The 22270-nt window shown below is 32.5% G+C and overlaps 1 protein-coding gene across 5 annotated transcripts in view; it reads left to right on the plus strand.

The window, feature by feature from the left end:
* Window positions 1-22270, plus strand: part of JMJD1C (jumonji domain containing 1C) — a 302235-nt gene that overhangs the window by 45694 nt on the left and 234271 nt on the right. The window lies entirely within an intron of this gene.

The following is a 22270-nucleotide window of genomic DNA, read 5'->3' on the forward strand; positions in this document are numbered from 1 at the left end:
TTCTTTCAGGAATATAGAATGTGTACGATTTTGAACGAGATATACTCTGTCAGTGTTCCAAGCCATTTTCATTGGGGGACAGGTCGGAGCTAAGGGGGTGTAGTAGAGAGGCAATACATTGACTAAGCTTCCCAAGGTTAGTTTACGGATACATAATCCGTGAAATTTATTGGTAGCATCTGGGGCATTTAATTTTCACTGAAAATTTCAAACTTGAGAATATTTTTTTCTGTGTGTGTATGCAGTTTTACATTTCCAGATTCACTTTACTATCTATACATGTGCATACCTATTTTAATATTTTTGTTGGAGTTTCTTTGTGCTTCGTAAAACCTAGTTTCATTGCTATATTAATGGTGTGGTGTCATGCAGCATGTATCAATGTTGACTTGATACTGCAAAATAGGTTAGTTTTGCTAATAGGTATTTCTGTTAGGAAACAAGCAGAATAAAGGTAATTTTGAAAATTTATTGATGGTTGTTCTCTTTGAACTGATAAAGAGAATCTTCCTTAAAAAGAGGTTCTTAAGTGTTCTACAGTCGTGGCAACTCAATAACTTTTGTGTAAAAGGCATATGCTGCATTTATTTCTCCTTTTACTCTGGTATGAAATTGTTTTGGCTTTTATGTAGAAGTTAGTTGCATTACAGTTAAGCATTTTAATATTATTTAAAGTCAAACATGGAATAATTTTTTGTTTCCCATACTATCTTATTTTAGTAGATACATGAAAATTAGGAAATAGTTTTAAATTATGAATATTATTGGTGACAATTATCAAAGTTAAATATTTTAAAAACTTTCTTACATGGAAATTTAAATGATATAAAGAGGGATTTACATATATCATGTTTGTAAAAGACAAGGTATTAATCTGGATATTGAAAAATGGAAAGTATATTTGGATGATGGGAATTGACTGGAAAGAAAAGGAGGAAGGTTTCTCAGGTGATAGAAATGTTTTATATCTTGACTGTTAGTTACAGGGGTGTATAATATGTCAGAACTTATTGAATTGTACACTTAATGTCTGTGCATTCATTATATTCAGATATTACCTCAAAGAAAAAATTGTTTTCAATCATAACTATGTGAACCTTTGACAGTTTTCCTTTATCTAAGAATCTTTATTTGAAAATTTTGTTCCTATAGTGTCATCTGAGTTTTTTTAGCCTAGAACATACAGTGTTAGAGTTACTCCCAGACTTTCCTATGTGTTTTTTACATCCATATTTCCTAAATTAATAAAGCTTGGAACAGTTTAGTATCAGCAAACTTATTAAGAATCTTAGCTGTACGTATTTATGGTACATGTTTGGAAAAATAACTATCCAAACTTGAAAGTAGTTTAGGGAATACTTTGTCTCAGAAGTTAATTATTCTTCTTTTGGGTCTATGTATGAGGAATTGCCATGTGCATTAATTTCCTATGATGGCTGTTAACTAACATTGTAGTTTAAATAATACAACATGATTATCTTACAGTTCTGGAGATGACAAGTCTAACATGAGTTTTGGTGGGCTAAAATCAAGGAGTGATAGAACTCTGTTCTTTTCTGGATATTCCAGGGGAAATCCATTCCCCCTTACCCCCTTTTCCAGCTTTCAGGAGTAGTCCACATTACTTCTCTCATGACTCTTCTTTCTTAAAAGCCAGCAACATTGTATCTCTCTGACCATTCTTCTGTAGCCATGTCTCCCTCTGACTCTTCTGCTAATCCTTCCACTTTTAAATACCCTTGTGATCATATTGGGCCCACCAGGATAATCCAGGATAATCTCCCCATCTGCTAATTAACAACTTTAATTAATCTGAACCTTAATTCTCTTTTGCCATATAATATAACAAAGTTACAGGTTTTGTCAGAACATAAGCATCTGGGGGGAGAGGGTGCATTTTTCTGCCCACCACACCATGGTAGCAAAAATACTCTTTTACAATAGGATCATATATGATTTGATAAAAATAAATTAGGCTAAAATCATTTGTATTTTTTCATGCCAAGAGTTTTAGTGATATCACTCTCTGACCTCTTAAGTAAATAAGTTTAATGTAGAATTTTTACTAAATTATGCTTGGATAATTTTTACCTATTTCGTTGGTGACTTTTAAAAAATGGCTTGAAAGCCTGGGTTATCTATTAGAATTACGTTAACCAACAAAAGACTTTTTGAACCCCTTTTATTTAGGACCAAGTTATTGAAGAAGTTGAAATATGTAAAGTGTATTATGAGTCCTCCGCATGTGAATTCTTTTTTTAGCCCCATCATTTAGGAAGGTTTTTACTTTGGTATATATGTTGAAAGTTGTTACTGCTGTACTTTTTGAGGAACTTTTCTGGAAGATTGATAGTATTATGAAAGGAAAGCGGGTAGTTGAAAAGTACTGTTACATAATGTTGAATATTGTTATACTGAAGAGCAAAAATTGATTTATTCTTTGTTTTACTTACTTTCATAACCGTTTAGCTATTTATTTATTTATTATCCATCCAGTCATTTGCCCACCTACCTTCCCTTGATGCTTAGAGTAATTACAACATTGTTTCAAGCCTACCTTGTCTGAAATGTGAGAATTTTAAAAAAAAGTATCAGGTTTTTTTTTAATATCCAAGGGAACAAAAAAATTCTATTGTTTCATAGTTCAAACACATAAATTTGCTTTTATTTGGGGGAATTTTCTTATGGTCATTTAGTAAGGAGTAGCCGGCCTTAGAATGCGATCTTAAACTGTTCTAAACTGCATACCTGCAAATAAAAAGTTAATTTACATATGTCTTAAATATAAAATATTCATGTGTAGAAAATTTAAAGCGATTTATGATTGATTTGTTTATAAGGAAGTTTTTTTCCAATTTTAGTTCTTCCTGTTTCTGTCTCTTCATTGAAGTTTCATTTTGAGTTGGTAACTTTTGACTCCCTTGTAAGTTTTGTTAGGATAATTTTTTAGATAAGTCTGAAATTTATAACATAGTCTTGCAGTACTAATAATGCTATTTTCTGATTTATTCACAAAATGTTTCATGAGTGAATGAATGATTTTTACTTTATTGGTCAGGATGACCTGGATAAGTTGACCATAGGGAAAATTGGTTTAGCTGGTAGGTAGAAGTACTTTTATGTTTGGTTTAAATACACAAACTGTTTTGCCCTGTCTTGAATTTGTTGTTATTAGTCCTAAAGACTTAGGTGCAAGAAAATGAGTATGTAAGTTGCAGCTATGGCACATAAATTGTGCACTTTTAACCACCAGCTGATTTTAAAAGAAGGTAATCAGTCATCCAGTAAATGGTGTAGATTGTATGTTTCTGTGTAAAATTAAAAAAAGGAAGTTTTTTTTTTTTTCACTTTTTGACCTGTCATATATACATTCTGGCACATATTTTGATTCCATCAATTTAAGATAGAGAATTTCTTCTTTTATCAGGGTAATTGGACTAAAGATGTTTTTATCATGTGAATTATGTTCTTACATTCATTCATATAGGGATGTCATCATATTTAAAAGTAGGGAAAAAATCTAGTTATTTCAGTGTAATTGAAAGAATATAAGCTGTTTTTCTGTTTATAGATTTAATATATTATGTTTGACAATTTCAAATTTTGTACAAAGAATATATTCATCATTTAAACTCATACTCAGTTTTTCTCCTTTGCATATTTAAGTACAGTGCCTAGCATTTACTTAAGTGTTAAGTAAGTATTCACGGAATGGTAAATAAGTGAGTGAATATCATATATTTCTTGAATATGATAATCCATACTAACCATCTCAGTAATCTGTTACTATTTATTCTTAATTTGAATCTTTTTTTTGTTCTGTGACATTGTGTTACCTTAGTGGTTACTTCCCCAGTATCCATTATTTATGGTGTGCTTTGACTAAAGGGTGGGCCATGCACTCCTAAGCCAATCAGTGATGTGAACTCTCTAGCTACAATGATGAGTGCATACCCTAAATTGGTCCAATCAGAATGAAGTCAAGGATAGTATTGGGTGGGTATGAATCTGAAATTTCCACAGCTATTTTTCTGCTGACAAAGCTGACATACAGAGGCTAATAAAGTTGAAAAGTCAACAGAAAAACTGTGGCTAATCAAATTGTTTTCTGAAGCCTGTTGAATTTTTCACTTTATGGGATTTTTCATCATGGAAGAATAGGTAAATTTATGTTTGTTTTTGTTGGTTTTTCTCTTCTTTGGAACCAAAAACATGTTAGCTGATATGGTAATATTTCATTACATTTTTTTGGAACTAATATGAAAGAAAGGTGTTTTCTTGACCCTTTTGCCTTGTTGTTTAATGTTAAGACATTAGACTTATATAAATTTTGAATAACTTCAGTGATGATTTTCAAGAAGGGTGATATGTTCTGCTTTATTGTGTACAGGTGTATCCCAAAGCTTTGAAAAACTAATGTATATAAAACAAATATCTAAGTAATTAAAAATAAATAAAATTTGAATTTTTTATGTCAGGAAGTGTGCTATAAACCCCTTAGAGTTAAAAAGAAATTTCAGGAAAGAGGTATCATTAATATTTCAGAAATTAATAAGAAATGACAACCTTTACTTTTTAGATTAGATACCATAAATGTTGTATGTTTCTCCTCTATGTCAGTGTTGACCAGATAAGTAACTATAGATATGCTATTCCTTATCTGAAGTTCTGGTACCAGAAATGTTTTTAATGATTCATCCAGAAAACCTGAATGACTGAACTTTTTTTTTTTTTTAATTTTAGAACCAAATATTGACTGAATATTTTTGTTTTGTAGGAGAAATATTAATGTGCTTAATTTTAGAGTGCTGCTCTAAACTCCAGATTTACATACAATATAGGCATTTTTACATACAATATACATATAATACGTATACTATATTAACTGTACTCACTACCATAATAAATGCTCTATTTAACTTTATAAAATCCAACAGATTTTGAACTACAAAACATCTAGTTGGAAGAGTTTGAGATGAGAAATTGTTATTTAAAAACTAATTCTGATGTTTTTAAATAGCAATTTCATCATCAGATATATAACTAAAATGGAATTTCTAGATCATATGGTAGCTCTATTTTTAATTTTTTGAGGAGCCTCCATATAGTTTTCATAGTGGCTGTACCGATTTGTAATCTCACCAACAATGTACAGGGATTTCCTAATAGTTTTTTTAATGTGGATTTTTAACAAACTTATTTGATATAAATTTTTAAATCATCAGTTTTAAGGGTTATACAATATACCTTCATTTTAAGATTGTTTCTTGTAAAAAAAAAAAGATTGTTATTTACTAAAAATTGAAATGTTTTAAAATGCCAACAATCCCTGATTATCTAACTGTATAGAACCTTTTCATGTAGGATTTATATTTTATTTTACACCTTAGCTATTCTATAAAATTATTCTAGTAAACCCATTGATGAAAATATTAATTTATTTCCATCTTATAATGTAGAACCTTATTAATATAATTGTAAAATATACGATCGATTAGTAGAAAACAGCTTATTATCCATTTATTGTTTGGTTAGACATATTGCTAAAATTGTAAGGTTATATAACATGGTCTAGTCCATATAGCAATTCTGTTATTGAATTTGAGCACAGTAGATAAATGCTTAAACCTATAAGTATAAACCTTCAGTCTTTTTAATGAAAAGTATGACTATATTATAATCTGTCTTTTGGAATTTGTTGGATAGTAGACCTTTGGAATTAATAAGAATTTTGAATTATATATATATTTTTAACAGATTACATATTTCAGGTATAGTTTTTTCATCTATATTCGTTCAAACCAGCTTAACACAACTGATATTAGTACTACCTTTTGAAATTAGTTTGAATAAATAGGAATTGTATATAAGTTTGTGTAAATATATATAACTGATCACTTAAAAGACCTTAGTTTTCATTGAAACATTTCTCAAAAATACTTTTAACGTTTTACTTGATTTATATTTGGGGCCTCAGTTTTTTCATTTATCAAGTCAATATGAATGGTCTAGAATTGATCTAGATCCAGAGTTTTTCCTATTCTGTAATTCTAGAATTGTGAAGTTAATAGTTTTTACTTGTAAGGTCTTGGAATTGAAGCATTTATTAAGCAAAATTAAATTTCACATTTGCCCTAGAAACTTTTAATTCTGACTTAATGAAACTTTTCATAATAACATACCTATTGTGTTTCATTACAAGGACCACAATTCTCCTATGTAAATTACATGATTTCTGTTTCTTTTGGATGAATCAAGATGAGTTCATAATATTTGTATTTTTATGGTTGGACTAATTGAGGTATAAAATAAATATTCCAAGGAAACAATATTGGGCCTTGAAGTAATTCGGTGTATGTTTCTTCATGCACTTGGAAGTTTTGATTGGCTACATGTAATTTTTTGGTAAAAATACCGTATAGTTCAAATTAATTTTCGGAAATCAGATATTGCTTCTCCAGATGGTTAGTAATTTACAGATTTTCAAAGTTTTTTTTTAAGTCCTTTATATTGCTTTAATAAATATTCTCCTAAACCTTTGCTTTTTCTTGATTTTATATTGTATCCTCATGATTCAAGTCCTCTTGGGACTTCCTTTCCTGACTACAGTTCTTCCCATCTTCTTAGTTTAGTATTAGAGATTCAGTACTTTGTTCACTGTGTTTTGTTTTGTTTTGTTTTTCAGTCTTATTTGCTTTGGAGAATTACCTGTACTACTTTGACTCATTACTCACAAATCTGCAACTTAAGCATTGGCCTTTAGTTTGGATCTACCTTTGATGTCTTTCTATGAATGCACTCCATCTGAGTCTGATATGAGTCTAAAGTGTAATTTTTTATTTTCATGTAAAGCCAGTTCCCCTTTTGACACTTATTTTGAAGTCTCATCTGGGCTTGAAATCTACTTCATCCTTTACCTTTTTACCACCTAGAATTCACCACCCAAATTCTACAGATTTCTTCCTTCAAAATGCAGTCTGCTCTCTCCACCCTCCCCCACCTGTTTTTTTCGGTTTGTACCACCACTTTGTTCACACCTTCATTATTCCAGGTATGTATTTAGGGATATTTATACTTTTAAGTTTCTTCCTTTTCCAGTCTGTTCTTTTCAGTGTGAACAGATTACTCATCCCGAGTTTCCCTTTAGCTCACTTTTGTAGTTTTTCCTTTGCTTATCTGATAAAGGCTAAACTCCATTCTCTGATATTCAGACATTCTCAATCTTGTTCCTATCCTTTGAAATTTAAAATTCTCTAATCATTTATTAAAAACCGTTGGGGGGTTTTAGTAAATCTTTTGCTGGAATTTTAAAAATATTATTACTGTCGCTTTTGTACTATTTATGAAATCGTAAAATGCATTTTGTTTCCTTTTGAATTTCATTTGCTGATAAAAAATTTCCAATGTCAAACTGATCTTAGACATAATTTCTTTTGTTGAAAATGGTTTTGAGAAATGAGATAACAGATTCTTATTGAATCAAATGGTGTATAAAGTATTAGTTATTCCATTTGTGTTCATGAAAAATGAAATCTAGTTTAACAGTAGTTTATACAATATTCATGAATCTAGAAATGACACTTTTCTTTGATTTTAAGATACACACTTTCCACTTTATAATGTTTCTGAAATTAAGGCACAGTTTACCTACAGTTTATGTCAAAAGTGACTTGTTTACCACTAAGCAGAATATTAAGTGGCATATACTGGTAGTAGTCTGCAAAGTGTGCGATCTTAGTCATGTAGAACTTTTAGTCTTAGTATCCTTTTAAACGCTTACAGATTATTCCATAGAGCTTTGATTTTTGTGAGTTAATATCGAATTTTACTGTATTAAAAATTAAAATTGAGAAGTTAGAACATACAAGCACAAATTCAGTTATCTGTCAGAACAATGCTATCACATATGTAGCCTATAGAAAACTGCTCTGTATACTGATGAGAGAATAAGAATAGAAAATGTAGATAGTATCTTATTATTATGAAAAGTTTTATGCTACTAACCCTTTGTGTGGGTTCAGTTACTCCCTAAAACCTGTGGTGAAGATATCTGTTCATCTGATTATCTCCTTAGTTGGGATTATTTACATTGGTATCATGGCAAGTATTTAAATTTTAAGTTGAATTTGGCTTCATCATTTCAGTTGTCTAGTATTTTCCATATTAGTATGAAAATTATGTATTGTAAATGTAGATGATTTCTTGTCACATGCCAGAGAATATAGAAACAGTAGAATATGCATTAGAAAGACACTAAGTCAGCATTCATAGTATTTTTTAAAGCTAGGAGAAGTCTTTGTGACTAAATCACGTGAAAGATTGTCACTTAGAAGCTGAAATACCCAGTCTATCTGTCAAAGTTAGGAGTTTAAGATTCAGAAAATATCTTTAGGTTCAGAGGAATATCAGGAGGAAGTAGTATGTTAATATATGGATAAAGTTATGCATTGCCATTTAATGTAAAATGATTTTATGTATATTAATAGATTTATTCCCTCTCTAAATTCTTATTCCTTAGATTGAATCTTAGCATCAAGGCAATACAGTACTAGGTAAGATATTTAAACTGTGAAACAATTTAAAGTTGTTAAACCGTTTGAATGTGTTGAATAGCATCATACTATTGTTTTGATATTTCTTCTTCAAAAACACATCGATGAAACATTGATCATATTTTATAGTCTTTCGCTTATCCCCTAAAATGTTTTATTGCCTTCACTTTCAAAATCTGTTATCATATTTTAATATTAAAGTGAATCATTTTAAGGGAAACCATTTTACATTGGTTCTCTTATAAAGAGAACTACCAATATTTTAAATTTACTTCTGAATTTTTAGTGTTCAGAGCAAATGAGAATTGCGGTGAATTAAAATGTTATCAACTTTCAAAGTGATTTTCACTAAGCCTTACTGGCTTTTTGGATTGCTTTCTGGGGTTCATTGGAAAAATGAAGGCCAGAGGGTATAGGAAAAAAGGAAGAAACCTGAAGGTACTTAATTCTAGTCCTCAGCCCCTTTAATTAAAACAGCTTTGATTTTATCAGTTTTATTTAATAATCATTTCTCAGGTCAAAAAAATGATCATGTAGTTCTTTTTTTCAGGGAGAAAAAAGAGAAACTGTTAAAACTGTTAAAGAGAAACTTTTCCTGACAGAAAATTTTGAAACTGGTAGGTTATATAGGGAGAAGTAACTAACATACAACTATTGTTAAAGGCAATGAATATTATTATAGCAAATGAATAACTTTTTTGTAATTAAGAATCAAAGCTGTGATTATATAGTGACACTTGATGAGGGATATTTCTGGAAAAGATTAAACTAATGTATTCCAGGTATGTAATTTCTTAGTGATCAGTGGAGCATGCAGATGAACCTCATATATATGACTATTATCAGTGATTTTCAACTTCTTTAATCTCGTATTCATTTCAGTCTTCCAGTGGATAGGGTTTTAATGTGCATGAAAATCTTGGGGGGGGGGGCAGGGCGGGGGAGAGCTCTATACTTAAAGTGCTATATTCTATATCTCACACCTAGATATTTTGATCTTGAGTATGAGTTCAAGGACCAGAAGTCTCTATTTTATTGTAAATTGTTTCTTTTAGGTACCAAGGCAACATAAAAGTTATATCCAGAATTTCACTCTCACCACTGCCCTCATCAGCCCAGTTTACTTTGCCACTTTTTAAATAACCACTTTTAATAATTCAAGTGTCTTTCTAGAGATTCTTTACAAAGATAGGAGCAAGCATACATAGTCTCATTTCTCCCATTCATATGTAATCCATCTGAGCATCACTACAAGCACACATTACGAGTCTCCTAATAAGTATATTTGGAAGTACACAGCCTAGCCAGTGAAGTATTTTTACTAAAAATTATTGATCTTGAATATAATCAAGCTTCTATTTGCAGGACATATGAGGGTAGAAGAGCATGTTAAAGTAGATCATGAGGATGCAGTCAGCGAAATCTAAAATGTGGGAAATTTTAGAGCTGTGGGAGTTTTAATTAACATCATGGCCACTAGCTTCATGTGGCAATTTAAATTAATTAAAATTTAGTAAAATTAAAAAGCAATGCTTCATTTTCGCTAACCACATTTCAACTTCTCAGTTGCCACATATAGCTAGTGGCTATGGTTTTAGACAGCACAGATCTTTCAATCATTGCAGAAATTTTTGTTGGACACTGCTATTCTAGAATAGCCATTAAAAGAATATACAGTGTAATATCTAGACTAGTAGAAGGGAAAAACTGGAATAATAAAAATTTAAAGGAAGGCAAGGAAGGAGAGATAAAGAAAGAACATAACATAGGTGAGACAAAACAAAATGATACAATTTAAACTCAAATATATCAGTAATTACTTAAATGTAAACTGACTAAATGCTTCTATTAAGAGGCAGGTTATCAAAGCTGAAGGAGAAAACCCAAATAACATACCTATTTGCTGTTTACAACAAATCCATCTAAAACATCAGAATACTTAAAAGTGGATTTAAAGAGAGGAAAGAATTCCATGCAATTAAAGATAGTTGATGTGGCTATGTTAAAGTTACTGTTTAAGGCGAGAAGCATTATTTGAGATAAACAGGGCTTATGATAAAAGAATTTATTCAGCAAGAAGATACAATAATTTTAATTTTATAAGCACCTGTGATGTGACTTAAAATATAGAAAGCTGAAATTGATAAATGGCTAAATATGCAATCATATTAGAACTAGCTGTAAAAGAGTAATGAATAGAAGTTTTAGAGTAATAGATACTTGCCTTGACCATCCACAAAGTGGTTGTGTGAATGAGATAGTATAATCAATAAATATACTATCATTTCAGTGAATATTGAATGAATAAATATTGAAATGCTTTTATTTAGTAAATATTTGAGAACCTAGTATACGCCAGGCACTGTTTAAGACTTGTATGTTGTTAAGGTGTACAACTTTAATCAAATGTAAAATATTGTCATAAATGCTTAATGAATAATAAGGAGTGATACCTGTATGGATTCACAGAATTGAGCAATACAGATTTGAAGGATATGTTTATTGAGAAAATAGAACATTTTGAGTCCCTGAGAGTGACTGGCAGTTAGAATATGAGAAGAGGGGTAAAATGCTTTGGGTAGGGAGAATAGAATGAGGAAAAGCAAACCAGTTGGCTTCACAGAGGGTTTGTATTGGAGAAACAATAAGAAAAATAATTTGAAAATTAGGGCCAGATTTTACTATCAGATCGAGAAATGTGCGATAATATCTAGGGAGTGGTTGAGTGAAAGAAACAGCATAATACTTGTTTACCAGCTTTATGAATATTTCTAAAGGTAGATGAAAGGGCCTGGTCCATGCACATAATTAAATTAAGTAGATGAAGCAACAGACTGATTTCCACAGAGATGTACCTGTTTACGCTTTTACCTGCCATTTATAAGAACATCAGCTTTCTCACATCCTTATCAGTATTGGATGTTGTCAGTCATAATCTTTGCCTGATTGTCCAAAAAATGGTACTTTGCTTTAATTTGCATTTATGTTTTTTGAGTTTCATATACTTATCAGCCTTTATTTTTTAAAAAATGTAAATAGCCTGTTCATATTTTGGCCCATTTTGTGATTCAATTTTTTACTGATCTATAGGCTCTCTTTATGTTTAAGATTTTTCTTTTTTAAATATGTGATACAAGTTTTTCCTAGTCTTTTGCTGTTTTTAAATGTTCATACTACATTTCTCCTCATGTCTTCGGTAATCATTAATAGGGTTAGTAATTTTTTTCCTTTGTGTCTTGCCTAAGGAATCCTCTTAACCCTAAATTATATTTTAAACATTCACTGCCCCACACTGATATGAAATGTCTTATCTTTGCTATATTTTGATAAATACGGACTTTCTGCTATATTTCATTTATCTGTTTCTTGTAACACAGGACCAGAGTGTTTTAGTTGCATTTTATAGAATCTTAATAATTGTTAAGCCAAACCGGTTTTTTACTTTTCATTTTCAAAAATGTGTTGGACATTATTGCATTTAGATTTTTAAAAACTTTTTTTTTGTTACAAAATATACATTACAGAGGATTTACCATTTTAACCATTTTTAAGAGTAGTGTAGTGGTATTGAGAACATTCACATTCTTATGCAACTGTTACCACTACCTATCAGCTGAAGTTATCCCAAAAAGAAACTCTGTACTTACTAATAACTCTCCATTCCCCCTTACCCTAGCCCCCGATCACTTCTAATCTACTTTCTGTCTCTGAATTTGCCCATATTTCATGTCAGTAGAGTCATACAATAGTTGTCCTTTAGTGTCTGGCTTATTTAATTTAGTGTAATGTTATTTAAGGTTCATCCGAGGATCATAAATTCATTTTTATAACCGAATAATATTCTCTTGCATGCACATACCACATTTTGTTTATGTGTTCATCCGTTATTGGACACTTGACAACTTGTTCTACTTTTTGGCTATTATGAATAATGCTGCTTTGAACATTGGTGTACAAATATCTTTTCAGGTTTGTACTTTCAGTTCTCTTGGGTATATCTGTCCACAAGTAGAATTGCTAGATCATATGGTAATTCTGTTTAGTTTTCTGAGGAACCACCATACAGTTTTCTTCAGTGGCTGCCATCATTTTATATTCCCATCAGCAATACACATGAGTTCCAATTTCTCCACATCCTAGCCAACACTTGATATTTTCTTTTGGGGGGGGGGGGGGTGGTGGTGGTGGTGGTGGTGGTGGTGGTGGTGTGTGTGTGTGTGTGTGTGTGTGTGTTTTCAAAATAGCTATCTTAATGGCTGTGAATTGTTATATTATTGTGGTTTTGATTGGCATTTTCCTAATAATTAATGACGTTGAGCATCTTTTCATGTACCTATTGGACATTTGTACATCGTCGAAGAAATGTTCATTCAGGTCCTTCGCCTATTTTAAAATTAGGTTGATTTTTGTTGTTTAGTTTTTTATATATTCTGGATATAATCCTTTATCAGATAGACAGTTTGTAATTTCTCTCATTCTGTGGTTTGCTTTTTCACTGTCTTGTTAGTGTCTTTTGGTACACAAGAATTTTTAATGTTGATGCAGTTCAGTTTTTCTTTTTTCTTTTTGTCTGTGCTTCTAGTGTCATATCCAAGAATTTATCGCCAAACCTAGGACCAGCTTTTGTATTGTATGTTTTCTTTTGTAGTTTAACTTTTGCATTTAGTTCTTTGATATCTTTTGAGTTTATTTTTTTAAATAATATTTTTACAGTTTTTATGAAATATTGTATTAGTTTCAGGTGTACAATGTAGTGATTAGACATTTATATAACTTATGAAGTGATCACCCTGATAAATCTAGTACCTATCTGACACCATACATAGTACAATATTATCGACTTCTTATTAACCACATCCCTTATGCTATATTTGACATCCCCATGACTTTTGTAATTACCAATTTGTATTTCTTAATTCTTTCTCCTTTTTCACTCACTGCCCAACTCCCCTATCATCTGTCAACCATCAAAATGTTCTCGGTATCCATAAGTTGGTTTCTGTTTTGTTCGTTTTGCTCTTTAGATTTTACATGTAAGTGAAATCATATGGCATCTGTCTTTTTCTTACTCCACTCAGCACAATACCCTCCATGTCTATCCATGTTGTTGTAGATGGCAAGACCCCATTCCTTTTTTAATGGCTGAGGAATAGTCTATTGTATATGTGTGCCACCTCTTCTTTAACCATTCATCCATTGATGGACACCCAGGTTTCTGCCATATATTTGCTACTGTAAATAATGAATGCTGCAGTGAACATGTGGATTCACATATCCCTTCAAATTAGTGTTTTGGGTTTGTTCGGATAAACAGGATTACTGGATGCTTATTTGTCTCTTGTATAGCCTTTGTTTTAAACTCTGTTTTGTAAAAGTATTGCTGCCCTAGCTTTTGTTGTTGTTGTTTCCATTTATGAAAGTATCTTTTTCCATCCCTTTACTTTTTTACATCATGTGTGTCTTTTGATCTGAAGTGAGACTTGTAGGCAGCATGTATGAGGGTCTTGTTTTCTCATCCATATCTTTTGATTAGAACATTTAATCCATTTACATTCAAAGTAATATTGATAAATACGTAGTTATTGCCATCTTATTATTTATATTTTTCTTTCTTTCTTTCTTTTTCTTTTTTTTTCCCTCTTTTTCTTCTTAAAGAAATCCTCCTAACATTTCTTGTAATACTGGTTTGGTATTGATGAACTCTTTTAGCTCTCTGTTGTCTTTATCTGTCATTTGATTCTAAATGATAGCTTTGCTGGATAGAGTAATCTTGGTTGTAAGCTCTTGCTTTTCATCATTTTTAATATTTTGTGCTAATCCCTTCTGGCCTGCAAAGTTTCTGTTGAGAAATCATCTGACAGTCTTATGAGACTTCCCTTGTAGGTAACTAATCGCTTTTCTCTTGTCGCTCTTAAGATTTTCTCTTTGTCTTTAACCTTCGGTATTTTAATTATGTTGTGTCTTGGTGTGAGCCTCTTTGGGTTCATTTGTTTGGGGACTCTGAGCTTCTTGGCATTGTGTCTCTTTCCTTCAGCAGGTTAGGGCAGTTTTCTGTCATTATTTCTTCAAATAGATTTTCAATTCCTTGCTCTCTCTCTTTTTGTACCCTTCTGATATGAATGTTGGTGTGCTTGATGTCTCAGAGGTCCCTAAAACTGTCCTCATTTTGGGGGATTCTTTTTCCTTGTTGCTGTTCTGATTGGGTGTTTTCTGCTACCTTATATTCTAAAACACTGGTTCAGTCATCTGCTTCATCTCATCTGTTGTTGATTCTCTCTAATGTATTTTTCATTTCAGTTATTATAGTCTTCATTTCTGACTGGTTCTTTTTTATGTTTTCTATCTCTTTGTTAAAGTTCTCAGTGATTTCATCTACTCTTTCTCTAAGTTCATTGAATAGCCTTTCATTGAATAACCAGTATTTTGAACTCTGCATCTGGTAGAGTGCTTGTTTTTTGTTTAGTTAATTGTCTAGATATTTGTTCTGTTCTTTCATTTGGGACGTGTTTGTTTGCCTTCCATTTTGGCTGCCTCCTCATGTCTGTTTCTGTGTATTAGGTAGGGCTCCTATGTCTCTTCGTCTTAGTTGAGTGGCCTTTCGTAGTAGGTGTTCTCTTGGGCTCTGTGGCGCAATTTCCCTGGTCACCTAAGCCAGGTGCTCCTGGTATGTCCCTTGTATGGGTTGTGTGTGCCCTCCTGTTATAGTTGAGCCTTTTTGCTATTTGTGTATCAGTGGGAGTGATTGACCCTGGGGTTGATTAATTGTGAGGACTTGCCATTGACTACAGTGGAGGAGCTGTTGTGTAAGAGGGCTCCCCCTATGGAGCGGGATTTGCTTTAGCAGGGCTCTGGTGCCCTTTGGGTGTGTCTTCCTTGGATGCAGCCCTTGGTGGTGCTCTTCCTCAGTCAGAAGCCAGCCACCGGGGCCACCTGGCCAGTTACCATTTAACCTACAGATAGCTACCGTCTATGCTGGGCTTAAAGGTGCCTTGACAGGCCAAATCAGAAACTGAGGCTGGCTACCACTAATGCCAGGCCTGGGGTTGCTCAGTAAAAGGTACAGGGTACGCCAAGGCCAGATATTGCTTGTTTGGGTTTTGTGAACCTTGAGCAATTTTAGGACAGTTTGCAGCGTTAGCCAAGACAGGCCATTTGTATGAAAAAGCCACTGGAGGTGGCTTGAGTGGGCTCGCAATTTGGGCCTGGCAGGGTCTTAGGGAATCACCAGGACGAGGCCACCAGTTTTAGCCAGGTTGTTGGAGACTCAGCTATGGCAGCTGCCTGCCTCTGTATGCCGGGAGTGGGAGGGCTCAACAAAGAGACCATAGATTCTGCCAGAAGTTCTGTCTGGGAGAAAACTGCCCCTCCAGTCCTCTCCTGAATCCATACAACCCAGTTCCTCCTTGTATGTTCCTGGCACATTTCGAGTGGCTGCCCCAGCGCTGGGGAGCCTGGTGTGGGACCGAGACCTCTTGCTTCTCTGGGGGCACCTTTGCAGCCAAGATATCTCTCCTATTTCTCAACTGCCACAGATGGGTGTGGGGACCAGACCATGCCACATCATCACCCCCCACTGGTCTTAAGGTGGCCTCCTCTATGTCCCCAGTTGTAGGACTTCTGTTCAGCTAGACTTCAGGTGACTACCAATTATGGTTGTTCTGTGGTTTAGTTGTAATTTTGATGTGGTCATGAGAGGAGGCAGACACAGGGTTTACCTACTCTGCCATCTTGGCCAGAACTCTCTCGAGTTGATTTTTGTATACAGTGTAAGATAAGGATTTAACTTCATTCTTTGCATGTGAGTAGCCAGTTTCCCTTAGCACCATTTATTGAAAACACTTTTTTTCATTGAATGTTCTTGATCCCCTTGGCAAGATAGAGGATTTATTTTTGAGTTCTGTATTCGATTCCATTGGTCTCTCTGTGTCTGTATTCTGGTACCATACTATTTTGGTTGCTTTACATATGAGTAAGTTTGAAATCAGGAAGTGTGATTCTTCCAACTTTGCTCATCTTTTTGAAGATCATTTTGGCTGTTTAGGTTTCCTTGAGATTTTATATGAATTTTAAGATTGATTTTTCTATTTTTGCAAAAATTATCATTGACCTTTTGCTATAGATTGTATTGACCTCTTTTGGTAGAATCCATTTGGGTAGAATGTTTTCCAGTCCATGAACACAGAATGTCTTTCCATTTATTTGTCTTTAAATTTTTTCATCAACTTGTTTTCAGTATACACATTTTTTGCCTCTTTGGTTAAGTTGATTGCTAAATATGTTATTATTTTTGATGCTTTTATAAATGGAATTGTTTCTTTAATTTTCTTTTCAGATTGCTCATTGTTAGTGTTTAGAAATGCAACTTTTTAAAACATTTCGATTGTGTACCCCGCAACTTTACTGAATTTATTTAATCTAACAGTTTTTTTCTGAGTCTGAAAATTTTAGAGTTTTCTGCATACAAGATCCTGTTGTCTGCAAAAAGAAATCATCTTTCTTCTCTCCAATTTGGATTTTTTTCCTTGTCTAATTTTCTATCTAGAATGTTCAAACCCTATTTTATAGAAGTTGTAAAAGCAAGCATTGTGACTTCTTCTTGTTCTTAGATGAAAAGTTTGCATTCTTTTGCCATTGTGTCTGGTGTTAGGTTTGGAATTTTCATATATGGCTTTTATTATGTTGAGGTAGTTTTTTTTCTAGTCCTAGTTTGTTGTGTGTTTTTATTGGGAAAGGATATCAATTTTTGTCAGATGCTTTTTCTGTATCAATTGAGATGATCATATGTTTTTTTCCCCTCTCTTATTCATTTAAATATGGCATATTCTGTTGATTTTTCTGTCAAACTATCCTTGTAATCCAAGTATAAATCCCACTTATTTGTATAATTTTTAAAATAATTTTTTATTTAAAACATTGTCATTTTTCCTTCTCCCACAAATATCCTGGTAGAATTATATACAGTTTATAGACAAATTTGGGAAGAATTAATCCCTTCCCATTTTTGATTCTGCACTTTAAATAACAGAAAATCCCTCCATGTTTTCAGGGTTTTTTTTTTTTTTTAATAGTTCTGCAGTGATTTTATTCATGTTGGTCTTTTTTTGTTAGGTTTATTCTAAAATACTGTATATTTTGATTTTTAAATATATATAGACATGCCCTGAATCATTAATATGTACCTTTAAAAATTACTGATTTGTTTTCCCAAATGCAACTGTTAGACTAAAAATAATGTCCCCTTTCTTTTCTCCTTTGTATATTTTCAGCTCATATAATTCCTAGCTCTTTTCATTAATGGACTTAACAAAGTTAGAGTAAAGTAGAGGTTACATGTAAGCAAAGTGTCATACAAGAAAAAGTGAAATGATGTTACTAACATCTTAAATCTTGCCTGGATTTTTCAATAGGCTCTTAAAAATGTTATTTCCATTTCGTGCCTTTTGTTTTGTAATTGTAATCGGTGGTAATATAAATTTATTTTATAGAGCTTTACTTTTAGATGTAGCAGTTATCTTTAAGTAAAATTATAATCCAAATTTCTATATTCGAAAATATAAAAATACAGATATTTTGGTGGTGGTTATTCACTATATAAAAAGAAATACATATCAGAATCCTTTAAATTTTAAAGTGTATTTAAATTATCTCCTAAGGTATCAATTCCTTTTAAGCACTACATTTTCTAAGTGTTGTATTTGTCATAAAATTACACTCTGTTAAGGATGGCACATATATATAGACTTTCTGTAGGTTTCTTTTTCATCTCCTCTGCAGTAGACTCCATTCTCAATTGATTTCTCACCTATGTTACATTTTAGAGAATTGTTGTTTTTATTTCTCAAAGACTGTATTTTGAAGGTTAAAACTTGAAGACTAGGAAACTGTGCTTATGTAGTACACTATTTTTTCATGTATTTTCTTCAGGTTTTAATATTTTGAACCTTGGTAGAGTTTAGGAGATAGAGCAGAATGTATCCATTTTAATAACTGATTAAGCTTTCTGGATTCTTAACTGAGACAGTTACTTGTGAAATTTTAAAATGTATGAAGGAAAATATATAGTTTTACTAAATTCCAAAAACGCAAAAGGGTGACAGTATCATAGGTGCATTAGGTACTAATTTATTGTCTAGTCTTTTTTTTTTTTAATCATTTTTTATATAAGACAGAAAAGAAATAATCCAGGTTTTGACAAAACGTTTATTTAGACCTTGTTCCAAGGAGGGTTTTTTGTTTGTTTTTGTTTTTTTAAACAGTTTTGACTTTGACAAAATTAACAATCACTGGACACATTTAAAAATCCCAAACTTTTAATATCTTCCAAGTGATCTTTTTTCTGTTGTTACTAGAACAATAAGTTTGTTTTTTCCTTTCCACTTTTCCTTCATATCTGACATATCAGGATTAAATGGAGAGTGCACTTATATTGCTGATTCTTTTTAGTTGCAATATTAATGCCACAGAGCTGTAGAAAATAAGATTTAATCTCTTCAGTTTATAAGTTATTACCTTTATTATTTCTGTCTTTTTAAATAATGTGGAATATTATGACGTATGTTAAGGTTAGAGTACCCTGAAATTTAGAAGGAAAATGTATAATAGCCTCATTGAAATTTGACTGCTCACTTAGTTGTGCAAAAGGAAATGGAAGAGTTTGGAAATATGTTGAATTTGATCACAGGAAAAAAAGTGGGAAGGATGTCTAAATCCACTACTTTTTGTACCCCATAATATTAGGCTTTTTTCTTCTCTATTTCAAAGTCTTCCAGACTCTGTAGGCTGTTTTTCACTCTGGTGGAAAAGAGGTTTCTGAGAAGCTTGTAGAAGTTATGTGGGAACATGGGGAAGAACTGAGATGATGTCAGGGAAGCTATAAACCTTTGAGTGCTTTTGTGATTTGCTATGCTCTATGGGAGGCTCTGTATAAGGTCAAGCTTGAGAAACTTGCCTGTTAAGAATGCGGCCATTTACATTTAGAGTGCTCCCTCCTCCTTTTAGTCTCTTGGGCAGATTTATTTGTATTTAAAATTGATTTTTTCTTGTGTTTCTCAGTTTATAAAATGCTTATTAATATTTTGTCCCCAGAATTATACCACTCCCTTATAATAACCTGAAGTATAAATATAACGATGATAATAATAGAAAAATTGTGTAGCAAAGGAAGAAATTTCCTGGTGATTTGAAGGAAATTGGAATTCCTACATTGTAAAGAAAGTGGTCTCTGTTACATCTTTTAATCATTGGTATATAAAATGTTTGATGTTATCCAAACTGTCCCGTTTCTTGACTCCTGTTATCTCTTGAACTCGCTCTACCAGGTTTTTGCTCCCATTACTCTAGGGAAACTGTTGTGATCAAGTTTATAAATGACCTGTTCCTTTTAAAATCAAATGCCATTTCTTAGTCCTTACCTTACTTGACATCAGCAGCATTTAATATGGTTAATCATCCTCTCTTCTTTCAAATATTTTGTTCACTTTGCTTGTAGGATATTGTGCTCACGTGATTTTTCCTTCTACCTCTCTCACCTTTCTTTTAAGTCTCCTTTATTGATTTTCCTCATTTCTATAACCCATTAAGGGCTCAACCCATTAAGGCTTGGACCTCTTTTATATCAACACTCTTGTCCTTGGTCATCAAAATGTATTCCTCTCCCCTTAGGTACCATCTATGTGCTAGTGATTCTCACATTGATATCCTAGTTTGGACCTTTCCCCTAAACCCCAGGCTCATAATGAAACAGCTATTCATTGTTTACATTTGGATATGTAATGGGGATCTCAGACTTAAAACTGACCCCTTGATGCTACCCACCTAAACTTGCTTGGCTCTGAGTTTTCGCTATCCAGTCAATAGCAGCTCCATGTTCCCAGCTCAGGTCCCTTGAAGTCATCTTTGACTGCTTAAAATTCTGTAAATAAACAATTTATAAATTATAAATTGTGTACCATTCTGTGTAGCATGATGAAATTTCATGCCGTCCTCTGTTTTGCGCAGAACATGAATCGTCCTTTGTTCAGCATATCGATGCCGTATACACCACCTGCCCACCTGTGTATACTACCCACCCATTAGGCATTTAGTAGCTATCTCAGTCATCAGATTGGCTATCTCAGTTACCGCAGTGCTTTTGTTCAAGTAACTCTTATTTTACTTAATAATGGCCCCAAAGTGTAAGAGTAGTGATACTGGCAATTCATATATGCCAGAGAAGCTGTAAAGTGCTTCTTTGTGCCAAAAGATCAGTAGCCTAACGTTATGTCACAATGCCTATTCCATTCTCCTCACTTCATCTCATCAAGTAGGCATTTAGTTTATCATCTCATAACATCACTTAAAGAAGGGTGAATAGGGTACGACATAAGGCATTTTGAGAAAAGTTATTCACATAATTTTTATTATGGTATATTGGTACAATTATTTTACTAGTTATTGATCTCTTACTGTACACAATTTATAAATAACTTTATTTTTGGTATCTACATATAGAAAAAATATATATATATAGTTCAGTACTATTCAAGCATCTTACTCAGGAGTCTTGGACATATCTCCCATGGATAAAGGAGGACTACTGTATTTGATATTAGCCATTCTAATAGGTATGATGTAGTATTTTCTTGTGGTTTTAATTGGCATTTCCCTAATAATTAGTTGAGCATTTTTTATGCTCATTTGATAATTGCCTATTTATATATGTTTTGGAGAAATGTCTATTTAAGTCCTTTGCCCATTTTAAATCATGTTTTTTGGTTAAGTTTTAGGAATTTGCTATATTCTAGATTTTAATATTTTATAAGTGATCTGCATACATTTTCTTCTATTTCTTGAGTTGCCTTTTTACTCTGTTGATAGTATCTTTTCATGAACAAAATTTTAAAATTTTTATGCAGTACAGTTTGTCTATTTTTTTTTTGATTACCTGTGCCTTTAGTGTCATATCCAAGAAACCATTGCCAAATCCAGTGTTGTGATGTGATACTTTTCTTATATGTCTTCTAAGAGTTTCATTGTTTTACATCTGACATTTAAGGATTTTGATCCATTTTGAGTTAGTACTTGTATATGGGTGTTAAGGGTCAATTTCATTCTTTTGCATGTGAATACCCTGTTGCCCAGCACCATTTGTAAAAAAGACTGCCTCTTTAAGAAATGTTCTTGACATGATTGTCAAAAAATTATTTTACCATATATGTGAGGCTTTATTTCTGAACTCTCTATTCTAACCTATTTGTCTATATGTTTGACTTTATACCAGCACCACACTGTATTGATAATTGTAGCTTTGTAGTAAGTTTTGCAATCAAGAAGTAGGAGTCCTTCAACTTTTTGTCCCTCTCCTCAAGATTGTTTTGGCTATTGGGGATCCCTTGAGATTCCTTATGAATTTAGGATTATTTTTCTATTTCTGGAAAACATCATCATTGGGATTTTGATAGGAATTGCATTAAATTTGTAGATCACTTTGAGGAGTATTGATATCTTAATAAGTCTTTCAGCCATGAACATGGTATGTGTATCCACTTATTTCTTTTTTTCAGCAATATTTTGTAGTTTTCATTGTGTATCTTTTACCTCTTTGGTTAATTCCTAAGAATCGTATTATTTTTGATGCTATTGTAAATGGAATTATTTCTGTATTTTCTCCTTTGCTGAATTTATTTATTAGTGTGTGTGTGTGTGTGTGTGTGTGTGTGTGTGTGTGTGTGTGTGTGTGT

The sequence above is a fragment of the Pteropus alecto genome, unplaced genomic scaffold, assembly GCF_000325575.1.
Source record: "Pteropus alecto unplaced genomic scaffold, ASM32557v1 scaffold155, whole genome shotgun sequence".
Lineage (NCBI taxonomy): Eukaryota > Metazoa > Chordata > Mammalia > Chiroptera > Pteropodidae > Pteropus > Pteropus alecto.